Here is a 27,545-nt window from a genome sequence, read left to right as displayed (position 1 = left end):
GGATGGAACCGGCTGACATATTAGCCAGGAACACGTTGTTGATACCTTGGTGTCACAGTTATATGGAGCATCTCCAAAGTCTGATTATCACTCCGTTGTCATTATCATTATTTCATGACAGAAAGTCTTATGTGGCATTCACGATACTAGTAGCGACAAAAATTACATTAAGTCATCGAATGATAGGTGGCTGGTCCGAAAAAAAACAGAACACCGGGGTTTGAAAAAAATGTTCGACATATCCAAGTGTTTGGTATATCCGAAAACGTCTACGTCAAAAATATTAACGATATTACATTAACTCATTTCAATATAACCGGTAATCTAACAGGTTCGACTAAACGGGTTTTGGATGTTCTGGAACATAAAACTGATTTAAACTTTTCAAATTAAATTAATAAATACTTAACTAAAATTACGAAAGCAATGTAACACCTTATTTGTGAAGTCAGTCTATAAATATTTACATTGTAATAGAATTACGCGAACGAATGCAGAAGTGGGTTATTGACATGACCGTTTACTTTTTGAATAATACACTCTTTCCATATTTACTTACAAGGGGCCTGAGGGCTCGTTAGGGGCTATGGGGGTAGCCTAGTGGGTAAGGCGTTCGCTTGTCACGGCGAAGATCCGGGTTCGATTCCAAACATGGGTGCAATGTGTGAAGTCCATTTGTGTTTCCCGCAGTGATATTTTCGGAATATTGTTAAAAGCGACACAAAACCACAGTCACTCACTGGCCGTTCATTTGTCCTGGCTCGGGTAACAAATAACAAAATATATCCATGAGTTGTTTTCCTCCAGAAAAGAAGACGTTAGAAGGTCACATTCAACAGTTTTATGAAGCATTTGAAATGTCTAACTTTTAAAAATGGCAGGATTGTCAGTCCAAAGAAATGCACGATCACGAGAGAGCGAATTGTGGGATTGTCAGTTTGTACAGACTGTCTCATTTTAACAAGGTCTGGCGAATCTTCCAAAAGATGTTTATTGTGAATCTGAGTGAATCCAACGCCTTTTTGAATCAATAATGTAACGTTGAGACGGTTTTCGCATCTCTGTTTGATGTTCCAGGCACTGCTTTAAACGTTCTTGTCGTTTTGCTTGCATTAAACAGAAAAAGGTAAAACTGTAGCATTGTGTAGCGTGTAAAAAGTTGTTAACCTCTCTCTCTTGTGTTAGATTAACACTGCTGGAGGTGTTCTTCTCCCTCTGTCGGCCATGTTGTATTTTCTCTGTGGTTGCAGCGTATGCCTGTTATTTCTGGCACTCCTCTGTGTTAACTATGATTAACTCTACTGCCACTGGTTGGATTGTCGGTGGGGTAGCCAAGTGCTCTAAGCGTTCGCTCGTCATGCCGATGAACCCTGGTTTGATTCCCCACATGGGTACAATGTTTGAAGCCCATTTCAGGTGTCTCCTGTATTGGTATTGCTGAAATATTGTTAAAAGCGGCGTTAAGCTAAACTCACTCACTGCCATAATATGATAATAGTATCAATAATGCTTATGTTAGTGTATATGTACGAATGGTCATAAACTCACCGATATGGAACCCATAGCTTTGTTGACACTAATGAGGTTTCAGTTATCCATTCATAAAGCCTTCTGGTAGGTTCACACCCACCATTAGCCTGGGTTGCTGAGGAATGAAAGTGGGATGGAGTATCCATTTCTGAAAGGGTTCCCTCCTCATGCCGTAAACCCGGGTTCGATTCCCTACATGGGTACAATGTGTGAAGCACATTTCAGGTGTCACCCACTGTGGTATTTCTGGGATATTAATATTGATAACAGCAGTATAGAAACATACGCACTCACTCACTCTAGGCTGAAGAAGAAACAAACAAGTCGTAACTCTGACTGCTAGATACCCTAGATTGTATTTTTATAAACGTCAGCAAGAATCGAGCGAATATTGTCACTCAACTGATTTTATACCAGTCAGACAGACGAAGACACAATTATCCCATGGTGTAATTCACTCAGATTTGTTTTATAGCTTTGTTTTGTTATCTGATCTGGCAGGTTTTTCTTTTTGTTTTTTTTTCGGCGTCTGTTTTCAAACAAAACAATTACAAAACGAAAGGCAGCACACATGAATATTGTGTGCAAACACCAATTAACCGGTAATATGTACATCTTGGTAATAAAGCCTGTAACATGTGCTTGCCTTGTCATGTCCAATACCGTGCGAACCATCAGCTACTCATTCTTATGTAACGGAAAGTGTATGTTCAACAGCCAGTGTATTCATTGAACTGACGTGCAAATAGCTATTCGCTGGGCTCTTGTACCGGAGTCCATAGTCTATGGTTTTCCCCGTACTCTGTCAATCGTCAAATACACCACGTGAGATCATAGTAATGACATGCGTCAGGGTCATGTGTTGACATGGCTAAAGTGCAAATAACTTATCACACGAAACACTTGTGATTGCATGTTGTATCGGGGCACCTGCTGTTTGACATACCTTGTGAAGTCGCATGATGTTGTGTCATTGGCCATCTGTCATGTGTCATTGTTATGGTTTGTCACGTCATGCGGTGTGTCATTGTCATATGTTGTGACATCATGATGTGTGTTATTGTGATGATTTGTGACGTTATGGCGTGTGTCATTGTCATGCTTTCAGGTGTCATCAGTCACACTTCATCGTGTACTGTCATGTCTTGTTCCGTCTGTCATGTCTAGTAATGCCATCAGTCATACCTTGTGATGATAATGCCATCACTCACTCCCTCACTCACCAGATATTACAAGACAACCTACAACTGGACAACACAACGGCGACCAAGAGAGCCGCTAAACCAGTTTTCACCAATACCCAACCAGAATGCACCCAGCACATTGTAACCATATGAAGAATCGACCCCGGACACTGACAGTAACGAGTGAACGCCTGAACTGCTACACTATCTCACTTCATCCCTTCATGAAGGAGTACATTGATTTGATATCGCGATGCTGTCTGATAGGCAACGAGGCAGCGGCGACACAGATCCATTCTAGTTACTCAGTTCTCAATCAACCTGGCAGAAAGTGGAACAGGTTGTTTGAACATTGTAAAACTCATGGAAGACAAACAACTCTCTCCAACACGCTCTCGTTGTTTGTTCAGCTGACCGTTACATTGAGTAATTATAACAATAATAGTCAGTCAAGTCCATTGTGTATACATCGTCCGCCGCTGTCCCCGCAGCTATTTATTCAAAGGAACTGCATATAATATCTGTTGTTTAGCTCTCATGTTTACATAGACTGAGGCAGTGACAAGTCAGATGTTTTAATTTACTCTGCCCTGGCTCCGATACACTATTAAGCGAGTCAGCTCTATTATGCGTATGTTACCTCCATATACCGTCCCTGAAATAGCTCGATATACCGTCCCTCAAATAAAGTTATTGTTTTTTCTGGGTTTTTTTCAATTTTAAATATACCAGGCAATCGAAGATGAGATAATGGACATTGTTATTGTAAAAAAAACAACAGAAAAATCTACCCAGTGTTGACACCAACTACACCGTCACACCTCTCATAGTCTTCAAGTCTCACAATCGACCTTTCTTCAATTACAATGTCACACTTAAACAGTCTCTTTTGTGAATTAGTTAACAATGTGTGAGTGCGTGGTTTTAATTTTAGACCGATTGTAGCACTAGTCCAGCAATATCGCCACTGAAAACACCAGAAATGGCCGCACATACTGTAGTCATGTCGGGAATCGAACCCTGGTTATTAACAGTGAACCAAATGAGGCAATATGGTTTTACAATATACTCATGGAAACAAATAACGAAACACATGAAAATATAAGTGTTTATGTATTCTTTTTCAGGTTTCTTCACAAGGTATGTATTACTATATGGGTAAAATTCTGGAAATAAAAAAGGAACACTTGTACTTTCATGTGTTCTCTTATTTGTTACCATGAGTATATGAATGACTGTCCCAAGGAGAGAGCTGAGTGGTGGGATTCTACAGGAAACGTCCCGCAGCAATCTCATACAACAAACAAGAGCACATAGTAACGGTAATCGTTAGCTGAATGTTGACAGTAGAGTACAACTATACTCATGAAAAATATGGCAACGTCCATATTTTCATATTATGGTTATGTTAGCTTACATCCACAGTGAGGGAACCCATATCAAACTACAGTTTAATGAACTGTCTGGATAAATGGCCCACATGAAATGATTACATGACAGATCTACAGGCAAAAGAACGAATTTATTCAGAGAGAGGAAACATTCAATTTGCTGAATCTGTAGTGCTGATAAATATGGACGTCTGACGTAATTAAGTCTTTTTCAAGATTTTGGCATGCCATTCTCAAGAAAGATAATCAACAACTCCTGAGGTACTGATTCTGGAGCTGCATTCCCACAAGGATATATAACTCGTGGCTCACCTGAACTGGTCCCTTAATTAGTTTGATTATATTTCCTGGCCAACTGACTGCTGCGGTCTTTGCTCACATGCCAACATTCAGCATGCAAACTTGTCACATGTGAGCAGTTTTCACCAACAACGAAATCAATTTTCCAAGTCATCAAGCTGAACAGTTTAGGGAAACTTGATATTTGCTTAATGGTTGGGTACACGTGGAGCCCACCTTGATCTCAGCACATCGGAAATCAATGTAGGGTGTGCCCGAACAGTCAAAGTCACCATGAAGCAAGCACATTTATAATGCGAATTTTAATGGCTATTTAGGAGCAAGAACAATCAGGTTTTGCGACACTTTTCCCCATGTGTATATGTTTCATCATGAGTGAATACGTGGGAGCATGAATACACATGTCCCTTACATGTCATTCATCACCGCTCAGAACAAACGATACCTTTGTCTCTATGGTAATTCCACCTGTCAGAATAATAGTTCACTGTTGTAACTTTTAAGACACTCAAAGGGCAATCTGAGTCTCGTCTTGGAAGGATTTCAAGGCAATTACACATGGAAATATGCTTGAGTATTCAGGGACAAATTTTGAAATTCTCGATGGAAATAGTTTTTTCTTCACTAGACCAAGAACATTCAATATGTGGAAAACGAGTTTTATGTTGCGGAGGGAAGACGTTAAAGTATGTTGCAGGCTGTATATTTTATTATCAGATTTAAGACAAACACGTTTTTCTAAAACACATTGCAATTACTTTCACCACGCACCATTTCCATGACATGAAGCAAGTTAGGCGAAGTAACTCTGTGTAAATCCTACAAACGTATTTTTCAGTAATGTTTCAAACATGAATGTTTGCCTACACTATTTCCCTTGCTCAACGTCACGTTGTTATTACATACACGGGTGAAGTAACATCAAACCCTTATATGACTGTGTTTAGTCATTCAACAAATAGAAAATCAGCTAGCCTCAGGAATGCAAACTATCAGGTTCAATCACTCACTCACTCACACACTCACACACTCACTCACTCACACACTCACTCACTCACTCACTCAACCAGCCAGTGGAAAACCAACTAACCCCAGGAATGCAAACGCGGAGAAAATCATTTTAAGTAAGTCACTCACTAACTCACCCTTTGGAAAACAAACCTACCTCAAGAATGCAAACGTGGATACAGCCATTTCAAGTAACCCATTCACTCACTCACTCAACCAGTGGAATAAAACCAGGAATGCAAATACGGAAACAACCATTTCAAGTAACTCACTCACTCACTCACTCACTCAGCCTTCAAACGACCAACAAACCAACCAATTGAAAACCAACCAAGCTCAGGAATGTAAACGCGGAAACAGTCAGTTCCTCCTCTGATTCTGTGACGGAACTCATGCCCAGGTATTGTTTAAGAAGGAAATGAGTCACGGCAATCCGTGTCAGATGTTTTCAATAATGATTGGGCATTGCTCAGTTAAGTTAAGTTCTTATGATGAATGAGGACGGGATGGAGTTCGGAGCAGAGCTGAAGGTTTGAGTTCCGGGATATGAAATATTACCTGCCAGATCAGAAAATTCACCTCATTGTCATTTCTTTTCATGTTATTACTCATTATTACTTATTATTACTTATTATTACTTATTATTACTCATTATTACTTATTAGTCATGAACGTAATATATGTATATCAGAATAATAACTTTAAAGTTCCTCCGTTTTATAAGAAGTTAAATATGGTACTTGTTGGTATCTGTCTGACATCCACATCAGTGGGCACAAGGACTGATCGACTCGGAGTCAGTATTATGTGTCCGAGCGGGCTATTCATGTTTAACTGCGGCATGGTATCTCAGTGAGCTGTCACGATAAAACCAGCTTACATGTGAGCTAGTACAAGCATGCCCAAATACACAGGAATGCATGTCGTCATGCGAGCGAAATATTCTTAAGTAGGACCGCCACGTTAAATCTCATTTCACCTCGCCTCACCTCACCTCGCCTCACCTCACCTCACCTCACCTCACCTCACCTCGCCTCACCTCACCTCACCTCACCTCGCCTCGCCTCGCCTCGCCTCGCCTCGCCTCGCCTCGCCTCACCTCACCTCACCTCACCTCACCTCACCTCACCTCACCCCCGATCTATTTCAGTGAGAGGGTGAGTGAATGGGTTGGCTTCATCGTCACTGTTAATAACAAAATATCAACGTAGATCGAAGCCACGTTGGTATCTCTATCAATATGTCTTTATACATGGGTCAAAGAGCCGATTTCAGGAGTGTACAGTCATGTTACACGTATCGTACACTTGCATAAATCTCTAAGGTAATAATTAGTGGTTTAAATGGAAATATCTCTAGAACAACTCTAAATAGCAGGAGTCCTTAGACTGTCCATTATCTAGACTTGCCTCTTTTAAGGACAGCATTTCTTCCAGGGCCGTGGTTAACTCTTCTTAATAAAGGGGGCATTCTCAGCGTTAGAAGAGTGTTATGTCAGTACTTTGGCAGAAAATGTAATCTTTAAAAAATGCTAAGGAGCAAACGCCCCTTGCCCTACTGGTCTAGGGACGACCCGACCCTGGACGATCAGAGTGGTGCCATTTTGTTGTCGACGATTTGACCTGGCAAGTCATACACAGTACGACGGCTGCATCCCATTATATTATGATAGCTCTTGAGACGTCAATAACTGATCTTCCCGCTTGCAACATGCCAACGGCACGTTTCCGTTGCAAATTTGACCATCGTGACATTTAAAATACCGTTAGAACCGCGGTTTAAAAGTTTTTCAATTCTTGAGGCCAATGGAAACACGTGCAAATGAAGAAAACTTCGATGCGAAGATCACGTGATCGACTGCACGTGCAAAACCTGATTTGGGACTAACGTCATGTGCATGACGAATGGATGGGTTTGAGTGGGTTGTGCAAACGTTTTTCTAGAGTCGAAAGATAGGGATCCCATTTCTGAAACATAGATGTATCATCAGAGAAAGATTATTCATTATTTTTTTTAAAAATACAGTTTCTTTTCTGATTCAGTATAGTTACATCCATCATCTGGAGTACAGAGCGAAATTTAACTCACTGACATAACCTTGTGAGAGGCGGAGGTAGCATCTCTGGTGGCTGAATTGGTTAACAGCTTCTGATCTTGTGATTGGTGATAATGGGCAGACAGGCCCCCCTAAGTAACTGAAGGAATTACGGCAAATTTGAAGAACTGCATCTCAAATGTAAGCAAACGCAGCCCACTCGCGTAACAATTGCAGCGACATCGGTAGTTTAGGGGTAATAACATAAACACAACGCCCCTATCGGAAACAATGTCGGTAATACTTGAAACAAGATCGGCCAAATGTTTCTCTTAATCAGTCGCTGCCACACGTTTAAAGAACTCGATTATATGTGTAATAAGAATTGCAATAAAGGAAAATCAAGATCATTGTTCAGAAAATATTGTTTTTTGTTACATTTGTTTTCGTCCCGAGCGGATCGACCGGCCCATGCTCAGGAGTTGGTTGCTACCTGAAACACAAAAAATGATATCCCATGGGATGTTGACCAAGGAGTACACGGCATCTGAATACCGACAGAGTCTTTACAGGATACTGCCTGACGTGCGCTGGGACAGGAGTCGACTAAGTATCTCCATCCTCAAACCACTTCATCGGCAGGAAATACCGGACTGGTCACGCGTGTCTGCAGCAACTGCACGTTCATCTAGTCTTTGTATGGTATATGGGATTATTCCCTGTGTGGCGATATAGAGGTAACGAGTGAGTGAGTTTAGCTTTACGCCGCACTCATCAATATACCACCTTTATCGCGGATAGAGGTAACGAAATAATATCCTGAATTTTTATAAAGGAGTAACTGCATATTATATAGTATAACGGAGCCTTTGAAGTAGCCTTTGATACTATGTACATTTCTGACAGATCAGCACCGTGACATCAAAAGACGTACCTTGATACTTCTCTTAGCTATCTAGCTATTTTCGGATCCCGGATGTCAAATACTGGTAAACGTTGAGCCAAACCCTACACTCTCCTGAGACACGTACGTAGGAGACGGAACTTGCTGACCTTGTCCCAACCTGTATGCAAAGAACTTCCGCATGTACTATATATATTCAGGGAGAGAAACAATATATGCAGGTGCAGTTTCTGATGAAGAGAAATATACATGAACAGTATCCGCCACGTGCTACTCGTGATGTCATCGTCTTTCTTTCCCTGAAAAGTAAATGAGTACAGATAACGTTACGGTTAAATGACGTCTTGTTTGAAGATGTGAAATGTCGTTGAGGAGTTTGAGTTGCTTTGTTTTTTGAGGGTACAGATATATCAGCTGCGTCACGACCGTGTGTGGTCGTATGGAATCCGTCTCCCTTGTCTTCCGTGGAGACGGTCACGTTCCGTTATGGTCATGAGTTGGGTTCTCCAGCTGTTTGAATGACTGGGTACTACTACTACTACTACTACTACTACTACTACTACTACTACTACTACTACTACTACTACTACTACTACTACTACTACTACTACTACTACCCGCGGTCCCAAGTGTGGTGATCTACCTTCGGTTGTCGGCAATAGATGGCCTCTTTTTTATCATCTGTAGTTCATAGTGTTGTCATCTACAGTTAACCCCTAAAAGATCTAATTATTAGTTTTAAATTCCAATCAATCTGTGATACTGTAGTTATTTTACTGTCTTTCGTGGACAGGTTTTTACAATTTACCATTAACGATTATACATAAAATTAGTTGTTCTCGTCACGATATGGCTGAAATATTGCCGATGTGACCTCAACTTTTACAACAGCTACTGCTACTACTGCTATCTCTCCCACAACTATATTACGAATGTTACTACATAATAAGATGCAGTTTGTCATTTTTGTCTTTCGTCCCCAGATTACTGTTTCCACATTTCTCCGAATTGCTTCAAATAAAACCTGAAGATAGTCTCAGCATTGTAGAGCAGGTGGTTGGTCCTGCATCATGTGTGACCCTGTCTCTGACATGAAAGTGAGTCTCCCAAGAGAATTTGTATGGGATTAGATAAGATGACTAAATACAGTCTGTAGACGTGTGTTATCTTTCATATCAGTCACATTTCAAACGGAATTTCAATATTTGTCAGTTTGCATAGTGACACAAAGCCTGCGTTGGTGGCTTTAGGTGATATCATGTCCTCGAATTCATGAAGTTACTGGAGACTTGAAAGCCAAATCCCCAGCAGCTCTCACGATGATGTCTCCTCCTGTCTTGCAGATCTTACTAATCTGTAACTAGAATCAGTCACTCAAAACTCTTTAACTAGAACTATTATTGGCTATTTATATAACACGCATATCCACGCAACTGGTACATTCTCAAAGGGCTGATATTTTTTCGATGGATCATCGGATGTCAGTCTCAACGGCATATCATATTAGCAATTTCAGGGATCAAACAACGCTTGCAGCCAATGGGCTCACTGAGATATCGAGGCTTTCACATCCTTACTAGTACCCATCCACAGCCGGGTGGACTGGGACATATAGTCATTTGCCAAAGTTCACTGCACGTTACAACTAGGAATTTGCACGTATTCATATGGCCTCAATCTATTCATTTAACAAGGGACTCCTGGGTTCTTTCAAGTGCACATGGTTTTTGACAACACAGAAGAACCTGCACACTAAGTTCACTCCTTCGTTTCTGCACCCGGTCACAAGTGGGCTCGACCCCGACACCTCAAACACTCTGGATCACTAATCTGGCGCACTCCCAAAGGACAGAAGTCCCCAAAGACCGACCTCCCATAAGACAGATTCAATGAGTACACTTGTTAGCTGAATCAAGCTTTCCACGCCTACTTATATTAGTGAGCTGACCCACTCACATAGTATAGTAACAGCACACTGCTGACTCATGTGCCTTTCCCAAAACACATTCTTTTAATGACCCATCGCTACCTGTATCAGTCATACAAAATGATATAGAGAGGATACAGGTATTTTGATAAACATTCAGTGCCAATATGCCTATGGATACTATATAAATCTATAACTGAAATAGCGAGAATACAATTTTCTTTAAACTTGACAGTTTCTGTACCAAAGGATGATAGTCAGATTTTATAAGGGGAATAAATTTAATTATTATTTAATTTAAAAAATAATATAATAGTGGGTATTTGTAACTGCGCCTGTATCCGTGCATACGATGCTCGCTCAAGGCGCTACGAAAAAGGTGAATGTATATTTCACGTCTACATAACGTTACTAATAGTTGGAATTAAAAAAAGGAAGAAGATCTAAGAGAAGGCTATGGAGAAGTAATGGGTTGTATAACCCTGTATAACTCGAATAAACATTCACTCTGTAATTAGAATTACTTGTTGGTTTCACCCGTTTCTATTGTGATTTCACTGAAAGGTATACATTTAGTTACTATGACAACCATTAACCATGCACCCAATATGATAAGCTTGGCTTGTTTCCTTTCTTTGAAAACAAGAATGTTCACTAACTACAATATACCCTTCTCTCTCCACCGTCCTCCATGTTCATAAAACATAATAAACTGGTCAATTAGACTGCATCAAAGTAGTCTACATTTGTAATTTTAAGCATGTAGTTCTGGGACACCTGATGGGATGTGCCCATTACATGCCATAGGGCAAGAGACCATCTGTGACGTAGTTCAAATGAGATGTAGTTCACTGTGAATGGAGTGCATCGCTTGGTTACATCAACCACTGCAATAGACTAACATCCACTCTCTAAAATGAACATATTTAAAGAAATAAACCGGTTCCTAAAATAATATGAAAAGGCGCCCACAGACTTTCTTCGGTTTCATGAAACTGTGGTAATCTAGACGTCCCCCATATCCTTGATTAGACTGGTCGTCATGGATATAATTGTTTCAAGGTTTGTGTGACAGACTACCACTGTAACTGCAGACGAAGAAACGCTCTTGTATGTATGTTACACATATGTGTGCTCTGTGATGATGCACAGCAAATTCCCATTCAGGATAATAAAGTATTTTTCTACCTTTTCTCAAGGAATGAAAGAAACGTAAAAGAGAGTTGAATGACTGGCTTGCACTGTACTGTATACCGCCCGCCATTTTGATTGGGAGTTAGCGTCATTTTAAGCTTGTTCAGCAGCCAGTTTTATACTTCGCGGTAAAATAACTGGAAACTTGCAATAAAAGCTTTCGTAGGTAAATGTCATTCTCACTCACCAAACTCAATGAAAAACAAACATGTTTATCGAAAGTTTGCCCACTGCATGTTTCCGGTGAGTTTTCTGACTCCATTACTGAACGTGTCGAGTAATATTTTTATGTTGAATTTGACCTCCGGTGTTTATGACTAGCTTTGATATTCAGCCACTCGGTGTAACCACATTAAACGACATAAATGCAACAGGTCTGTTTGTAATGTGCAATTTGACTTTCTCCGTTTTTTCAAACAGGAGCTTTGTTGTGTGCAGCCACGATAGCTTCAAACAAATATGGCCCACAAGTGTGTAATACAAGTGCGCCATGACATCATCAGTTTCAAACTTCTTAACCCATGTTGGGATATTTGCTATTAAAGTGTTAACGCTTGTGTGCTATTGACACATGAAATTCGAAATATGTTTCAAAATTTGGGGTTTGATAATTAAATAATGCTGGTTTGTGATAAATATGAGCAGAGTAAAAGCGTAAGATGGACTTGGAGCCAGAAGACTCAATTAACCTATTTGGGCCCTGTGCTGCGACGACTAAATCCATCTCGACTTGTCCAACAGAGGAATAACATCCGATTCTACAGTCTACAAAACTGGACAAAAACACGTAAATTAACGTATTGCCCCGAAATGTGTGGTATTGGGATTGTCCTGGTGTGAAATCCAACTTTGGGTGCCTTAAGGACAATTTTACAGCTATTTGTCACAGGGACGACATCAGACGAAATGGTTCCGATCATTGACCGTCAGAGGGAATTGTTCCAGCAAGATAATGAGGACATGAGTAGAAGTCTTTACATGGAGTCCTAAATCGCCAGAACTCAGCCACACCCAATAATTGTCACATGACCTTGACCGAAGCATACCTGAACGTCAACCAACGTCAACCGACGTAAGATCAGCTGCCGCACATCTAATTCAAAGGCGTATTGAGTCCATGTCGAGGTTCATTGCTGAAATTCTGATAGGCTATACACGTTAACATCCATTTGACCTTTACACCGTGAATTTTAGCAGCAACTGATTTACATGTGTTCTCTAACTTTAAAGTCAAGAGATCAAAGTCGTGAAAATACATTTCGTTCATGGGAGAGTCTATTTGATGTTAACAGACACGGGAACAAGATGCTGTAATTGTTCGACAGTATATAGATTCTGCACTGATATACCAGTGAGTGCCTCTAAAATCACATTTAGAATAGAAGTGAGTGAGTTTTGTGTTATGCCATTGTAGCAACGTTCCAATAATATCACGAGAGATTGATGGGTTTCACACACTGCGCCGAGGAATCGAACCTGAGTGCTGGGCGTGATGATCGAACGTTTCAACCACTCGGCTACACCACCGCCCTGGTCGGACCGGGAAACTGATTAGTGCTGTGGATGTCAGGTATTTTGTTACAACACAAGGGGTTATGTATCCAAGCACTCAGATGCGACTTTGTCTCATATACGTTTAGTAGGATCGCAATATCTCAGTCTTGCCCTGGGTCATGTTCACGATTCCCTCGGACACCGCATACCATACGTGTAATTGTAGTTGACAAACGTTCACAAACACTGTCTCATATTTCTGCATCAACGAGTGACAATATTTAGATTAAATGTGTTCCCTGACATTTGCAGGCTTAAAATGGTGTATATTACATCGTATCTGCATTTGATTTGGACGTGCGGGAACCTCTGAGGTAGGTCAACAACATTTGACATTCAGCCACCAACAACTAATGTTGTTATGACGTCCTGTTTGTCTGATGTTAAACACTAGAATACAGCATATATATCTTTGGAGGGGGTGTCCTACGTGTGATTATCAGCCGATTGTTTGTTATTTTCTTGCATAACACCGCACCTCCAAAATTCCAACTACGTGTTATTGCACCAAATGAAATGTAATAATTATTGAATTCAAATCAGTTGGAATCAACATGTTTTCCAGCCAGGACGTGTATATTAAATATCAGCTGATGGTGTTGTATGTGAAGACAATATAATTTTCATGCATTGTCGATTTAGATTTGGATTTCTAAGGTAGGTAACAAAAATATATATGTAACGGAACGCAGCTGTCCAGTATGGAACTTGTGGAGTGCAAGTTCAGGCCTCCCTAAGTAACTGAAGGAATTACAGCAAATTTAAAGGAATTGCATCTCAAATGTACACAAGAGCAGCCCACTCGAGAAACAACTGCAGCGATATCGGTAGTTTAGCGGTAATAGGATAAACACAAGGCCCGTAGCGGAGGCAATGTCGGTAATACTTGAAACAAGACCGGCCATCTTCCGAAATCTCTCGGCTCCGTTTCGTGATTTGTCGGTCTCGTCCTGAAATTCACACATGTAAACATGGCGTCACTGGAAGGTGAGGTTTGTTTTTAGTTTCTACTGTTTCATTTTATATTTTTTCACCCTTGAACACCCGTGTTGAATGAGGTGGACACTGCAGAAAAGTGTCATAAGTCATGTCCCTGGAGGCTTCCAGGGGCACGACTTATGACGCTCTTCTGCAGTGACGATCTTTTCTTGAAAAACAAAGTCAAAAGTCAAAGCTACTTAGTCGCACAAATGTAACTCTAGTCTACAAGGCACGTGCCGCCAGAAATTCAACTACAAAATGCCCTCATGCAAGGCGTCCAATACGAATGCCATTTCTGGTGTCCCCGCGTTGTGCTATTTCTAAAAGCGGCGTAAAACTTTACTCACTCACAAAACATTGACGTTTGTTAGCGGTGGTCTGTAACTAATGGGTGAGACAATCGTGTGATCAACAACGTGAGCAGTTGGATGCGATGTCATTCAACAACCATGTCCGCGAATCTGTTGTTTTTGATTTTTTTCACACGGGAACATATGCAGACCTTGCTTCACGATTATGTCTCGAGTTCCATGTTGTCGGGACCAAGGCGAGGTTTGTTTATTTTTTTCAGAGGGGTAGCGTCACATCCAGGATGACAACCATGTGCATCTTGTACAATCCCGAATCACCACAACTAACACTATCTACATAGTTCACTGCAAAGTTCATAGAGTTCCGTGTTGATACCTATTGTCATCTTGTTAGGTTCACGGCGAGTGCTGCACGTGTTTTCAGTGGTCATTGACATGAAGACAGAATTGAAATGAGAAAATAATGGAGGAAATCAATTGTTTGGCAAGCATGTGTTTTTGTGATTTTGTGGTGCAAAATAACTATTGTAACTGCGCAGCAAGGCCAGGATGAGTTGTCGATTTCTGAGGTTTTCACCACAGTGAAGAACATGAAACTGTCACTATGAAATTAAAGTTAGTGTTTTAGTTGTTTTCATTAGTATTCACTAAAAATATCGGAAATACGCTTCGCTTCGCATATTTTAGCCATATACAGAGTCGAACATGACTTTCAGAGAGATGAGTGAACATGGTGACCAGTGTCCTATCCTTCTGGTCCTCGGTCAATAATGCATGACAATACTTAATAGTCCGTGTAATTATTAAATTTATTTGAATGTTTTGCAGGAGAAGCTTTCAAACTATTCCTTGATTCTTTAAGTCGGACAATATCTTTTTGATGTGGACAAAAACACAGTAACACACCATGCGCCAAGGGGCGGTCGGGTAGCCTAGTGGTCAAGGCGTTCGCCCGTCACGCGAAGACCCGGGTTCCATTCCCAACATGGATACAATATGCATTTCAGTCAGGGTTTGCTGTCTTGATATCCATCATACAACGTTTTGAGAGACTGAGGAATTAGCATAAATTTACTCCCTCGGTCATCTCGTGTGTCTGGATCAGACAATCCAGTGATCAACAGCAAAAATATCTGAGTTGGGATACGATGACATGTGTCAACCAAGTCAGCGAACCTGACCAGCAGAACAAGCATGGGTTGCTGAAGATAACCCGAAATCCTATAACGTGTTGTCACATAAAGCACAATAAACTGGCTAGAATGAATGATTCGGATCCAACATCGATCTAAGCAGTTGGGACGCGGTGGCGTGTATCGAAGAAGTCAGCGAACCGACTTCAACTTCTAGTGACTGACAAAAAGAGGGCGAGAATGTGTTTGTGTGTTTCAGTGTGTGCGCGCTGGTGTAGGTGGGTGGTCAAGTGTGTGTGTGTGTATGTGTGTGAATGTGTCTGTGAACGTGGTAAAGGGTGTGAGTGACTAAGCACGAACATGAGGGTGCGTAACGGGCGGTGGAGGGGTCTAAATATTTAAATGTCGTCACATCGAGATTTATGAATCCTCCAGACTCTCTCCCAAGCCCGAGCCTAACTTAAAATCCCATTGTACCCTCATCCCACGCTATCCCCCAGAACCCACCCCCAACCCAGTCGACACACTTTCTTACCAATGTATGTTACAGGAAATGTGTTGGTGTTTAAAGATTGCAAATCGTTCACACTCCACACCCCCAACCACACCTTCACCACCCAATACAAAATAGCAATATATCATCAGAGACACTTAAGGCTCACATTTTAGTAGTTGACCTGGTCGATAAAGGAGCGTGTAGTTTGCTCTAAGGAGGGACGGGGAAGTTGTCTTTAGACATTGTGCAAACATTTCCGATTACGAAATCCTTACCAGGTGCACAACCACGTAGGGAACTTGTCAAGTAACCAAAGGAACTGGAAAGTCAGGTCAACCAACCATGAGATCTACAATCAACAAAACGTGCATATATTCTGCGAAAGAGTAAGGCAGATGTGGTTAGCAAGTTAGCAAGTTTCCAAGTTTCACCGGTGTGATTCAACAGCATGCTCCTGCTACGTGCTGGAACGTGAACATAGGCGGGATTGTTGTCACTCAGGTCACATGGAGTGCTCCAGGCACTTGAACCTCAGTGCTAAATAGATTGCTAGCAAAGATGCAAGGTCACCAACCCTCGTGTCCTCCAACTCGACAGATTGCAAGCTTCGTGTCACCCAACCCATGGCTGTACCTTGTAACGCAATACTCTCCCCGACCCGACCCAACCCCACCCTCCTGATTGCAATCCTCGTGACGCAGTAAATTTCTTGAAACCCCCGTGATATCCATTCAAAAAGTGTACCCAAGACGTCCGACGTCCGACGTCCGACCTACATTATGTAACATACGATCATTCTTCCAGTGACTGTCTCGACGCTTTTTCCAATTAAGCTAGCATTATCAATACACGAGACACTATAAATGTACTTCATACATTCTAATAGAGTAAGGAATCGAACTTAAGTCTTCTGCCTTGAAGAAATGTTCGAATCACTTCGTTCCAAACGAATGCTATCGTTCCAAATTGCGGTGCCTGCAATCCCTCGATTCTAATACCTCCTAAAAAATGTAGGTAGAGGCTTCGAGACAACAACTGAAACAAAAACAACATTCAGTCTTTGTACATATTTTCGAAATCGTTGTACGTATTTCATCGATAGCGTCCGTGGTCTACTGGATTGAGCGTCTGCCCAGATAGCAGACGGTTATGGGTTCGATTCCAGTCATACCAAAAGACGAAAACAGATAGGATATATTCTTACACTGTCTGGCGCTCGATGTTTCGGGAAGTGAGTAATAAGGCCTGACGCCACTTTTCGCAATATTTACACAGGGGACGTTAGAATTTTTTTTCCCACAAGGAATCGAACTTGGTGTTTGGTGTGATAAGGGAATGCTTAACCACAAGGCTTTCGGGGATAAACTAATATCTGTTCCACTCGGAGTAATTATATCATGAGAGGCTATTAAATGGTTTTGAGCCTAAAATAATTATGATGTGTACATGATAAAATGATGCTGAAGAATGGTACCGAGTCCCATGGGGTATTCGCACTGCTGTCAGTCGCTCGCCAGTGTGCTTCGCCGGGTGGCCCTCGAGGACCAAACACTTTATGTCTGATCTGTGCACAAGATTATCTATTTATGTCGTTGCAACAGGTCGGCATGTCAATAGGTGTGATATGGCCGGAAACTGGCGACATATGCATGTCAGTATTACGTTTATATGAATGATATAACCCCCCTTCAGTATCATACATTTATCATTTTACTGTTTTTAGTCATATCAAAACATTTGTCTTCGATATCCACGATAAATCGCAGCTTGATATCTCAGTGAGCAAACACGATGAACCGATATGGTATCTGTGAAATGTGTTCGTCAACCAGTCGCAAGAAATCGCCCTATTCGTAGTAACCGCCTGACATGGGGACATTTTGTAGTTCATTTTCTGTTTATACTTGATTTGTAGACTAGAGTTACGACTGAGCAGCGTGACAGGATCCGACAATACCAAACACACTTGCGTGTAGTGCTAGCAACAGAAAACAGGCGCTCAGGACAGCCTTTGCATGAGTGACCCTATTTGGAAGCTGAAGTCTAGAGAGACTTAAGGACTTCAGTCATGCTGAACAACAAAGCACATGTGGCACAAGTGGTCTCACGTTAGACAAGTGAGTTTGTTCAAAATTGCCTCTGTTCACCCAGCAGAAACTGCGGGTACCCAGTGGGATAAGTCTGTAACCTTCTAACAGGCAGTTTGGGTTATCCGGGGTAATGATATGCCTGCTTTGGATGTTAGCACTATAAGCATTCACCTCGTGAATGGAGTTTGGCAGTGGATGGGTACCGGGTAGGATGATATGGTCATATGGCTTTTAATCTTCCAGGGCCTCACAGGATCACTTGATTAGTGCTTTGCGCAAAAGCCATGTTTTAAAACGTGGAAGTTAGAGGTCGTTGGGCACGATATGAGTGAGTGAGTGAGTGATCTTGGTTTTACGACGCTCATGTAATAATACCGCAAAATCATAGCGGGGACACAAGAAGTGGGCTTCACACATTGTACCCATGTGGGGAATCGAACCCGGATCTTCGGCGTGACGAGCGAACGCTTTAACCATAAGGCACCCCACCCCCTGCGCGATATAAGTACACACACTATCATTCCAAAACAACCCAACTGTAGGTTGGACGTAGTGCACAGTACGGAGATATATTTGACTGTCTTAGCCCTCACTCAGCCTTTTCAGACAATATATTTGAAACACAAATATTGTTTGTTTGATTGTTCTTGTAACTTCACTTCATTTTCACATCGTGGTGTCAAATTCACAGACTAAGACAGCTCTATCCCGATCGGGTAAGACAGGAAATAAAATCCGCTCCACCACAATGAACGCGTCCTTCGCCACGAGTGATGGGATGTAGGGATATAAATAATGTTCCAGTGTCCCATTTAGAGAGCTGTGAGCGTCAGTTTCTAAAAATCTGCTGAAATATCAGGTTGTGCTTATACCTCCGCGTGTTGTCAGCAGAATGACCCAGAGTTTGATGTCACTGTGAGGATGTTTATGTGTCCTTGTAATGCGATCAGCTGTTGAGAGGTTACTTCCACAGTTGCTATATATATATATGCTTGTCGAAATTCGTACGTGACAAGGGTTATGACACATCCCACCACGTCAGCGATGGATTGCAATAAAATAGGATGATGCCATGATATTGACAAGATGATGAAGTAAAGAGATGATGTCATGATGCTGCCATGATGATGACAAGATGATGACCTGATGACAAAATGATGACAGGGTGGTGACATGATGGTGGTATGAATGTGATAACATGGTGACAAGATGATGGTATGATGATAACAAAAAGAGGAAATGATGACAGACGAGATGCTGGCATCATGATTGCTAAATGACGACATGGTGACAGGATTGTGACATGATGCTGTCATGACGGTGGCAAAATGGTGACAAAATGAAGAGATGAGGAAATGCTAAGAAGAAGCTGGTCTCATGTGACAAGATGATGACATGATGACAAAATGGTGGCATGATGGTGCCATGAGGGTGTTAGGATGGCAACCAGATGATGACATGAGGGTGACATGGTGAGATGAGGATGATAAAATGGTGACAACATGGTGATGTGGTGACCGGGTGGTGGTATGATGGTGGTATGATATGACATAAGTTTGAGACGATGGTGACCTGAGGGAGACAAGATTTTGACTAGATGACATAGAGAGGAGATGATGACAAAATGCTGACATGATGCTGACAATATGATGGCAAAATAGTGACAGAGTGGTGGCAAGATGGTGGCATGAAGGTGACAAGACGGTGACATGGTGGCGGGATGCTGACATGGTGACTGGATGGTGACATGCTGGTAATCTGAGGGTGACAAGAAAACCTGAGGGTGACAATATGAGCCATGGTGACAAGACTGTGACGTGGTGACAGGATGGTGACATATGGTGGCAAGATGGCAGATCGTTGTACGATATAGCTACCTGTTCGTGCTTCTGCTGCCACTACTTCTACAGCTAGCACTACTACTTCTACAACCATATGCAGCTCCTACTGTTTTGGGTAGAAACAAGCCTCCCCTTTTCCCCCTCTTTCCATATACCGTAGACATACGAAGGGACATATGCGGCCAATCACAAGGCTCTAATCATTGTCTGGACTTTCCCTCGTCACATATTTTGACCACAACGCAGAAGAAACCTTGACGTGTCACAATAAACGAAAACTGCCGGTAAATGCGACTCGGCCCTACAGTAAACACAGACATCACAAGAAAGGTCGAGAACGCTGTGGGCGTGTGGGGCGTCGCGTCAGATTCTGTTCAGTTTTAATCTCATTTAAGCGTAGTTAAAATTGGATGAGACTGTTTCCGATCCAAATCGCGAATTCTCGAAAAACTAGTTTCAGACTAATAAAAAAAGTCATTCGCACTCTCACCCACGTGACCTATTACGTTACCAGCGTCAGACATATGTCACATTGAAGTGCTCCTAGTACACACTTAATGTTCAACTTCACGAATGTTTGATTCAAAATTGTTTTTGAGACACTCACTTGAAACACTGAAAGTGGTAAATTAAGTTGGACACAGTCTTGACAGTGCAGTCTGTTTTCCGACTTTCCGCACAAAACTACCATGACGGTTTGGTTTGTTTTCAGGACGGAAGAAGATAAGGAAAATGGTAATGAAGAAATAGACAAGTATTTATTGCATTCAAATTTTTTCAAAGGAAACTCGATTGCTTGGGTGTGCGAATGACCGTGTGTGCGTGTGCATATGTGTAAGTGAGAGAGTTGTCATGAAAAAAGACAACAAACTGAAATGTATCACACCCGTGTTAAATGAGAAAAGAATAAACTGTCAAAATATTTTTGTCGTAATAAACGGAATCTATATTTGATGTTTGAACGAATGATACATGTCTGAATGGATCCTGGAAGAACGTTAAATACAATGGTGAAGGGTCCGATGGGCGGGGTTTTGGGTCGGGAAACAAATACATGACATTGTATATTCTTCTTAAGGCGAGTCCCAGCGCTCCCTAATTAACATAAATGACAAGTGCTCCATGAAGCAGCCTGGTTTATATTGTGTTCACTATATATTTTTTTCAGGATCTGGGAAGATCTCCGGACCAAGATCATGTATGTCCGTAATTGTATATTTTCTCAATTACCAAAGCTTCGTCCTTATCGTAATCCAGGAAGTGAATGACGAAATAGGGCTGCACCTCGATTGCCGATCTCTGACACAGCAAACAATCGGCCTGCAGTCACGTCCTTGCAGCTATTAAAGCGGGAGACCGCGTGTGCAGGCTCATTCGTCCTCGGTACATTTCAATAGCTTGTCCCGACACAGTGTGGCTTATAGCCAGGAATAAGGTAAGGCTCTCTTTTATGTGTGAAGATGTTGTACAGGGAAACTGGGTAAACAGATGAATGAACAAGAATGGATAATTATTTCTGTTCAGGGTATTTGTGAATGTTGATTTACGTTTCCAGGTAAGCAGTGCTGTATGACCATATGACTGTGGGTTGTTGCATGAAGACCCTGGGTCAGAGATACCTCATCGTCGCGAATACGTCTCTTAGTTGACATTTTGATGCTAATTTCATTCGTATTTTGAAGTTGATTTTAATTTTATTGTCGGTGTAAAATATAGCTGCATGGGAGAGATGTAAAGGAAAATGATTTTATATACGCTAAACAAGTAACAAGTAAACCTTTTTCTCAGGTTAGAATTGATTTCCAGCAACCGTTGCTTGTCGTAAGAAGTGATTAACGTGTTCGGGTGGTTGACGTTGGTCATCGTCTCACAAATGCATCAATAGATGCTCATGATGTCAATCAGTGGGTTGTCATGTTCAGATTAATCTTTGCAGCTGGAATAGTCCCAACAGAGGCTTTCAACTGTCAAACATACAAACTTTGTCTCAACATTCCGGTTTGATTACAGGTTCAAAGGAAACCCGTCTGACTTGGAGCCTACCTTAGCATTTAAGCCTGTATTTAACATACAAAAACAACTTCAATTAAGGAAATGCTCCATCAGTGGAACGTAATAGTGGTACTTGACAATAATTGGTCTCCATTATAAAATAATGATAGGGAAAGGGAGAGATAAGACCCGTGTTTCCGCTAGTGGAGAATGTTACGTATGGTGAATGTTTATCACTGACTGGTGTTGGACGAGTTTTTAAACGAGATTTTTAACGTTTGGCTCATTATAAAGTGAAATCATCACTGGTGACCTCGTTCTAGCGACGTCATGTGTAATTGTAGTAGAAGAGGTTTTATGTAAATGGCGTTGATGACGCGGCAGTAATTGGTTTCTAGTGACCTCGATTGCCCCGTAAACCCCCACTTACCTTTGAAACACTCTCTCTCCTTATGCCCCTGCCCCCACTCTCCCCCCCCCCATCTCTTTAACTATATACACGCACACTCTCGCTCTCTCACACACATACACACATATATACATCCATCCATGCATACATAAATACATATCTCTCCCTTCCTCCGTTCTCTCTCAATCACTTTAGTCTCCCTCCCTTTCTTCTCCTTCCCTCTTCTCTCTCCTTCTCTCTCTCGTTTCTCCCGCTCATTCTGTTCTCTCCCTCGCCACTCTTCCCTCACACTCCCTGTATTTCCCCCTCGCTGTCTCTCCCTCTTTCTCTCTCTCTTTCTCTCTCCATATCTCCCGTTACTATCTGTCCCTTCCCCTCAAACAATGTCAAATTACACGTGTATCGAACGCTTTCAGCGTCTGAATGGATTTGATGGGAATCTCCCTACTGACGCGTCCCGCTGCAGCTAACAATAGTCGCCCTGGCCAGGAGTATAGCTAACTACCAGTACTTGCTGTGTTAATTTGTTTGACAGATATCAGTAACGTCTACATTTGACATTAGTCTACAACGAGGCCATGGTAAATGGTAACTCGCATGCATGTCCGTCCTTAGTTCAGCTAATGCCTTCCACAAAAATACAATGAATATACCAACATGTCGAAATCCGTTAATCCGAGATTAAAATGAACAGCGTATCTTGTATTCGTCTATCGATGACGTGCGTAAAGCGCAAAACTATTTGGGATTCAAATGTAAGAGTCACGCAAATGACAGTAATTTCCTTCAAGAAGTGTCAAGAATAAATATATATTTAAAATGAGTCACATGCACAAAGGCTATTTCCTTGTTCCCATTAGGTTAGTGTCACGCTTTCCTTTAAGTGTTTGCCTTTAAAAGTGTGTATGACTCACTTTTAGCTCTCAGCGATATTCCAGCTATGTCATGATGGGGGACACCAGAGAAAATCATTTACCATGATACTATTATGTTTGATTCTCAAGTAACTAAAGGGACATTTGCATTTCTACATTTTTGGTCTCCAGTTTCCGTCCACAACGAAATATCGGGCTCTCACAAGTAATTCGGACTCACTTATGTGTAATGTTTTTCTACCCCTACCCACAGGAGAACAAATGTTGCGTTTTCTCATTAAACATGCCACATGCATTTGCTCTATACGCTGTTGTCATTTATACCTGTAAATGAACAGTCACAATTCTGTTCCACTACTGGACAGTATTTAGATCAAACATTGGGCCTGTCTAGATGTCTTTCAAAGAGAAAATCTGTTCAAGATCCTTCCTGGGGTCCGGATCTCCAGGATTCCCATCCACAAAGTCTACGGTAAACATGTTACGACATGTCGTAACTTTACTAACGCTTTGTGAATATATTCAGCTTTTGCTAAATCTTTAACAAGCAAACTTCCCAGCGTCTCTACCTAATACAATTGTTTTTAAACGTTTAACATTTGTCTGTATACTATTACATTTATGGTCATCTTGGAAGATAGTGTATTCTGAGTATTTCTGTAATACGTATCCTGTGTGAAGGGTGTAATACAATACTTATGGCCTCGATTAAGACTGAAAGGTTGCCGATGAGGATCAATAACGTACTGTGTATGTATTCATATTCCTGTCCTGCAGACAAACGATATTGCTCACAGGAAATAGGGGAACGATTTCCACCGTACTGTTGTCAAAACGGCTGGTTTAAGTCTGCCGTAAGGTGTTGTAGCTCTACGACTGTCTTACGTCAGTCTTAATTATATAAAATATGGTAGTTACAATAACCTAAACTGTACGACAATCTTATGTCCGTCTTCGAATATTGTAGTTAAGATCACCGTAGCCCTATGACTGTCTTGGGTCTGTCTTACGGCACTGCAGTTACGATCACCTCAGCGCCGCGACTGGCTTAAGCCTGTTTTAAAACATTGTAGTTACGATGACCTCAGCGGTATGACCGAATTAAGCCGTCTTAAGGTATGGTAATTACATTCATATTAGAGCTACGTCTGAAGTTATGATGATTACGATCACCTTAGCGCTACTACTGGCTTAAGTCTGTCTTAAGCTATTGTGGTGACGATGCCCTATGACTGCCGTAGGTCCGTCTTAAGGTATGGCAATTACGAAAACCTTTGTGTCACTACTGTAACAAGCCTGTCTGAAGGCATGGAAGATACGATCACGTTAGAGTCTCGACTGCATTAAATCTGTCTTCAGATATGGTGGTTACGATCACTTAAGCGTTCCGAGTCTGTCTGAAGTGTGAGTATGGTGGCTACCATCACCTTAGCGCTACTAGTGCCTTACGTGTGTCTTAGTTACGATTGCTTTAATTCTCTCTTACGAGTAGTCACAACATTGTTGTTCACATGTTGTTTATACTGATCGAGAGGGTGAACAGTTGTTAAGTCTTCCAAGATATTTGCACTTTAATTATTTGAACAACGAAACTCGAAAACCCGATGCTGAAATAAATCCGAAAATGATCCAAGCCGCGAGGAAAAAACTAATTGGAAAGTCCTCTTGGAGACGAAGTGAGTGAGCACTAGGTTTGCTGATGTGGTAGGGCTCAATATTTATCTGCTAACTCTTCAGGCAGAAGGTAGTATATATTGACACAGCCTTTATGGACAATAATACTTGTTTTTCATTGTTGGTTTTCCAGCAATAAACTTGAAAGCTGGATTTGACTAACAATTTATAAATGCTATCAAAACGTTGCTAGACTGAAAAGGCAGTCCTAAAATAAAGAATGATACTTGACTCAAATACATCACTATCCACGAGTGAGTGTAGTTTTACGCCGCTTTTAACTATATTCCAGCAATATCGCTGCGGGGAACAACATATGTATACGGATTAGATACAAAGCACGTGACTAACGGTCCGTTATATCCGTCAGTTTGTAACACGAGTATTTTACTGTAAACTCGGGGGAATCTGATGTATAATCAATTCCAGGCTGCTTGTAAAACCATTCGAGCCATATCTTGAACTCCCAGGCAACTGAGTCATTGGGCTCCAGCTCCACATGACACGTTTTGAATGTGAAAATAAACAGTACAAGCATTTTAGTTCAGCCCTTATAAAAGATATAGTTTTGCTTTTCCGTCAAATTGACTTTTTCGAGGCAGAATATGTTTCAGAATCTTTGTCCATGTTGAGATCACCCATCATAACCCATCATATAACCCATCATAGTTAGATAAGTGAGTCAGTAATGTTTCAGCCGCTTTCAGCCGCATGAAGCAATATCACAGCTGAATGGGTACACATTGTACCTATATGGAGAGATGAACCTGGGACTTGGTCGCGACGAGCGAATAATTCAGCTACTAGGTTATCAATAACAAGATGAAGATGGTGGTTGATTATTGCAGCATCTTAATTGTTTTCTATTCAACTCTTCATTATTCCTCTGTTAAAAACTGGTTTGGCGATAAGGTGCTTACCGATACAAAGATGAAGGTGATGTCTAACCGGGCTGTGTAACACAACAGATCGCGCTTATGATAGCAACCCTTGGTTTGGACAGTTAGAGTTAGTAACCATAGACTTATCACGTGTCACCGCTTCCAATCATGCAGGACGGTGGCGTAGCCCAGTGATTAAAGCGAACTCTCGTCACGAAGAAGACCCGGGTTCGAATCCACCATGGGTATAACAGATGACACCCATTTCCGGTGGCCTCGCTGTGATATTACGGGAATTGTTCCTAAAAGTCGCGTAAAACTAGACTCACTCACTTAAATAGTGCAATTAGTTTTGTCGAAACAGACAGAAGGTATCGTAGTTGTATCCTTATATATAATGACTTTGCTTTGTTTGTTTTCAGATGACCAAGCTAATACCCATATTGTTATATCTATCAGTCTTGAGTTACGTGACGTCAAAGCCTTTCGAGAAGGATGTAGGCTGCAGCGACCGTATAACCGACACTAAGTGCTACTACTGCAGCTCCCACTATGACAGGCCGGAGCTATACCATCGATGCTGCACTGATCAGGCGTTTCAGAATCACTGTAAAATGGAAATATGGGTGGAACTTAAACGAGAGAGTATATGGTGATTCTAGTCAGGATCGTAAACCCCGTTTAGAAGCCAAGACGGAACCAAGTGCAAAGAACGATAACTCTTCCCGGATGTGAAACAGCCCCGTACCATGGGGAACCTGATGGCTTGTGTGCGTTGTGATATAGTGTTTTGCTTTGACTTTCCCCAAAAAACTGTCATCAAAACGCAACTTCTACGGACAAACAACATGCTCGAGACCGACCGAGATGCCTAATTAAAAACTTGAATTAAATGTTTAAATTAACAAGTGATGTTTTGAAAGTAGTTGAATGATGTGAAGCCTACTGTGAACGCATTTCTTGATTCAGCTTTTCATCGCCTAATCTCACAAAAAAGCACTCATTAATTTTTCTCGGTTGTGAAATGATTCTAAGTGTTTGTCGAGGGATATCAGAAGTTGGGGGAGGATTGTTGTTGAGGAACACGGTCAGCAATGACCGTAAGGTGTGTAAGGTGCAATGTGTAGTATCACGTACCGTGTGTATGATGTTCAGTCTACGTACAAATATAGAGCATCACTCGCAGTACGTGTGATGAAGTGGATGGGGTCACGGTGCCCATGATGTGGGGAAAGACGTCGTAGGTGATGTTAATCCTGGAGATGCTGGCAGTCCGAACAGTTCCTGACTTATTATCTATAAATTTATTTTGGCCCTGGATTCGACCGTCTTGGTTACTGTTTCCTTCGTGTATATTTGTTCGTTTATTTATTTCTCTAAATGTTATTTATTTATTAAGAGTTTATTTATTATACAACATGTGAAATAAATTTTTTACATTGTATCATGTGTTAATACATTACAGCATGAAGCATCTCTTTGCTGTTCCATGAGACATACCTACGTTTCTATGGCAACCAGAATCCAATGGTCAGCCAGGTTGTGACTGTGAGCTATGATTTAATATTCATGTCTGCGTATCTGCGTAAAAGCAGAAAAGACAACAAAGTGCAAGAAAAACAACTTTCGTTGCAAGGTATGAAACACGCTACTGAAAGTCTGTTTACAGGTGGCTGATGAAAACTGCGGCAGTTTTCTTCAGCTCCAGAGAAAGGCAGATAAGGTGGGCCCAGATCAACAACTGGAATTGTTAATCTCTCTCTCTCTCTCTCTGTCTGCCTGTCTGTCTCTCTCTGTCTGTCTGTCTGTCTGTCTGTCTGTCTGTCTGTCTGTCT

General features: G+C 41.4%; 1 long non-coding RNA gene across 1 annotated transcript; it reads left to right on the top strand.

Moving 5' to 3' along the window:
* The first annotated feature begins 21,082 nt into the window (after positions 1 to 21,082).
* LOC137288623 (uncharacterized) lies at positions 21,083 to 27,152 on the top strand. Its single transcript, XR_010957181.1, has 2 exons — positions 21,083 to 21,314; positions 26,133 to 27,152. It is a non-coding gene; the product is annotated as an uncharacterized lncRNA (long non-coding RNA).
* Positions 27,153 to 27,545: the final 393 nt, after the last annotated feature.

This window comes from Haliotis asinina, chromosome 1, assembly GCF_037392515.1.
Source record: "Haliotis asinina isolate JCU_RB_2024 chromosome 1, JCU_Hal_asi_v2, whole genome shotgun sequence".
Lineage (NCBI taxonomy): Eukaryota > Metazoa > Mollusca > Gastropoda > Lepetellida > Haliotidae > Haliotis > Haliotis asinina.
This window is presented reverse-complemented; position numbering and strand designations above follow the sequence as displayed.